Below are 4,400 nucleotides of genomic sequence, written 5' to 3'. Positions count from 1 at the left end.
TTTTTCCGCTCCTTCTGTCAGCCAACACTGGCACAGCAGGAATTTATGGTTTAAATGCTCATGGTTCTTCAACCATTTAATTCAAGAAACATTCAAGGGAAAAACAAAGGAGACATCTAACATTTAAGTATTTTTGTGCTGCAAGCTACAATCAGTGATTGTCCTCTTTTCATGGGATCTTTTAACATTTAAGAGAAAGTAGCAATATCCTGGGAACTTCTAAAAATGGGATGTGATCTCTCTCACGAGAGTACACAAGCGCATTTTAAAGACTTCTGGCTGACAAACAGCATTTTTCTACATTATCTGAACTTAGGGGAATGTTACAACACTGCCATTTTGTTTAACAAACCGGAACTGAATGTCTTTCCACACTAGTTTGCAACTGCTGCAAGTTTTTACATAAGAGATTATCAGGTCACCTTATTGCAGCATTTTTTCAATGTCCTAGACAAATTAAATAAAAGGTTATAGAAAGCGACCCCATATTTCCCCTAAACGTTACAAGTCCAATAGTGTTTTTTGTTCCCCCACCATTTAAACAGTGGACACCCTGTACAGGTTTGTCATAAATATACAGTAGGTCAGTTGGGTATAGTGAGACAGGAGTGACCCATTGTTTCCCAATGTCCAAACAATGTCTCATTGATCCGTAGCCTATAAAAGGTGGACAAGAATGAGGTATCTTTCTAAAACTCATACCTTATTGTATTATAGGCGGCTATTATTACAGTTGGCCATTGAGGGGTTCCCACTATACTGTACATTACACACAGGCTGGCAAGAAACTAAATGAACTTATATGAACTCTCTCTCAAATTCCAAAAATCAAAAAGTGCAGAACTTACAAAGAGTCAACATGACAATGGATGAGATGAGTGAAGTTATTTCTTTCTTTACATAAAATGATATTTAGAATGATTTGCTGGATTTTGTCTGGAATTAGGGGGGTGAAGAGTGAATTCTGTACTGAAATAAGGAATAACTTTGAAAATTATCATCCATATTCTGGCCTGTAGCATGGAACAAATACTGTGCAAGGAAACCACCATAACATGATTTAAAACTAGCAGGTTCCTTTAAGTAAACCATTGGTAGAGTGGAGAAAATGTTCTGGCTAAAATTAAAAAGAATTTTCAGTTTGCATTTTTTTCCCAATTAGCTGCTATATCACGAGTCAATTACTGAGCTGAAGAATTATATCAACACTGATTGATCTGGACTGTGAAGCATGGCAGCCTCAATTAATCAGTGATTACAACTCTTAGCATCATGTGACTGCAAGGCCAGTATATGCTATACAGATAAGAGAAAACAGAGTGGATGAGAAGAGCAATTAACACTCAGCTATTTGATGAAGAGGAGAAAATAAATTCACTAGAATTACAAGGGTTTCCTTGTAGTCAGATATAACACTATACTGACTGTGAACAATTGAAGACAAATCTGCAGATAGGAAGCATACTGGAATAAGTTTAGAAAGTATTCGTCTGCAGAATTCTGTTCTAATTGTGACATCCTGAACTTTCCACAATAGGCCGTTCTTGCAAACACATGGGGAAAATGAGAATTTGCTGCATCAGGTCTCAGGTGTCAGGCAAGAGGGTAAAACTACTGTATATGAGCACTGCTTCCCAATATAAATCAGCACAGAATCATACTCGATTATGGGTAAATTCAAGAAACCAACATGGTCTATAACATGCAGGAATTTTTGTAAACCACCACACTTTTAACTTTAGTCCAAAAACGTATTTTAATTTTCATTTAATTGAAACAGTGTTTGATTTTCAACATGTTTCAGAAGCTGGTGTCTCAGATAATGGAAATAAAATTAAACTTTTTTTTTTAATCCTATTTTTGTTTAGTCTTCTGATGTCTTGCCCATAAGACTTTGTTTAAAAGAGATGTTTTCCTTTGGGAAGAACCGTGGTCTTGAAAAGCGCCAAAAAATGGCACAATGGTTCAAAGTTTTCTCTCAACTTGTATTAAGATTAAACACTGTCCATAGCAGATTTTTTTTTTTTGGTGCGAGACTCTTAAAAGTTCCAAAAGGTTTGAATGTAATTTGGATAATAAAGGACACTAAACAGTTACATTCTGCTAAAATACAGGTCTAAAACTCCAAAGTATTTTCTACTAATGGATATTTCTTAAAATCCCCTTTGCTTTCTTCAATTATATTTTTTAACAATGTGAAACTCAAGGAAACAAACACTTTCCAGCAGCTTTTCCTCTGCAGCTAGGCTCTCATGTTCAGATGCTGAAGGCCTGAGTTGTCTGCTCTCATTTTCTCCGCCTGAGTGTACATTATAATTAGGTAATTACATAATAAAGTGCATGAGGTTATTTTTTTTCAGAGCTCAAAATGTCTTAAATATGTTTGTCTCAGGAAAAAAAAAGTTTCCATCTATCCATTTTCTAATAGCTTTATCCAATACATGGTCACGGGGGAGCCAGAGCCTATCCTGACAAATAGGTGCAAGGCAGGATACACCCTGGATAGGACACCAGTCCTTTGCAGGGCATACAAGGACAGACACACTCACTCTCACACCAATGTTCCCAGAGGTGAATTAATCTAGCATTAAGTTTCACATGGAGAACATACAAACTCCATACATAGTACCCCAGGTCTGAAATAACCCAGGGCCCCAGCGCTGTGAGGCGGCAATGCTAACCACAGCGCCCCTGTGCCATCCATCTGAAAGAAGTTTATAGAATGTAAAAGCATCTCTAAAAGATTCCATTTGAGAAAATAAGATATATTATATGTTGGCCGAGATCCAAAGCTGGAGCAAATTCTAAAAGGCTTTGGCCTAGACCGCTGTGTCCAACACAAACCTGCCAGAAAATTCACCCAAGAACAATGACATTTATGGACTCATTTGTCAGGCTAAAATGCAGGCTGGGTGAGTGCGCTCTGCAAGACCTCAGGGCTCAGACATCTTGTCAACCACAATATGACACTTTCCTCATCAGAACCTTGTTCATCAATTTCCAGACTGAAACACTCAACAGTTCAAGACTTGGAGAGACTATAGTCAAGTGCAGAAAGCATCAGGAATGGTTCTGGTCTTCGAAAATCTGTTGCCTTTTCCTGTGATGGAGTAAACACTTAACATCCTGATCACATAATGCAAGAAGGGAGATTCCAGCAATATCCAGTTGTGCAAATTAACAGAAAACCAAATCATGCTATGGCTGCTCTCCAATGGCACAGTGTCTCACTTTTCTCATTTATTTGGACATTTTGACACTTTTTCCCCACTTTTCCATGTTGTCCATCTCCATTTTCAACATTTTAAAAACTTGTCTGATGCAAGTAGGTGGGGCCATAAAGCCAGTTGCAGGTATAATGGGAAAATATCTGTATGTTTACATTACCAGAGTGGTTGCCGAACTCTGGTACACTAGCATATTCTCTCTTTGAAACTCTATAGCTGGAAACCAGGATGATAAATTCTCTTCAGATGTGGTCTTCAATAATATTTCCTTCTATTTTACCTTGCGGTACCCGAGCCCCAGCCCTCCCTGCAGACAAGGCTGCTCCCTGCCTCCTCCTCTTCCTGCTGTGCACACTGGTGGAGCCGCGCACTGCCAGCAGGCCATGTGCCCCTCTGCCAACCTGCCTCTGTAGAACAGCTTCCTCCGTCCTGTGGGCAGGGGATGGCGCTGTCCCTCAAGTCCCTAACCTGGAAGTCTGCATGATGTTTGACCTCTGTGTCAGCTCCTGAACCAGCAAAAGAATGCAAGCGTGGCCAATGACGAGCACTAATGAGTCCTGGAACTGGCACAGACTCTAGCCTGTTTCTGATTGGAAATTTGATTCTGATTCTGATTCTGGAAATAGGGGTGTGGCCACAGCTGATTGGCTCCATGTTAAAAAGAGCATGGATTGACTGGCTCACAGCCACATCTGGCCGATCTACAAGAGAGAAAGCCTCTTAAACAATTTGTGTTAATGAGCACTTGTATCAGTGGAGAAATAATAAACAAGGGCACTCAACTCTAAAATTCTAAGGAACAGAAAAACTGAATTGAATACTGGAACAAAATGGGTAACAATTTGTTCTGTTTATGCAAGAGACCAGTGGGTTCACTTGGGCATGCAGAGCAGAGCAAAAGAAGGGACAACATCAGCTGTACTTGTGTACTGTACTTAGACTCATGTTGCATATTTCTAAATTCTTAATTGCTAACCTCCACAAAATGAAAAACAAAACATCTGGATGGCAATAGGAACTAGAACAAATAACAGAGGAAGCTTAATTTGAGACTTTCAAAACATGTACAGACAACAGACAGGACAGAAACTTTGCACACCCAAAAGGGGGGTCAGAAGCAATTAAAAGCAAGAGAGAATTCTTTCATAAGAAAACTTACTCCATAGGCTGAAA

Source organism: Atractosteus spatula, chromosome 7 (assembly GCF_055471065.1).
Source record: "Atractosteus spatula isolate fAtrSpa1 chromosome 7, fAtrSpa1.hap1, whole genome shotgun sequence".
In the NCBI taxonomy this organism is placed as follows: domain Eukaryota; kingdom Metazoa; phylum Chordata; class Actinopteri; order Semionotiformes; family Lepisosteidae; genus Atractosteus; species Atractosteus spatula.
This window is presented reverse-complemented; position numbering follows the sequence as displayed.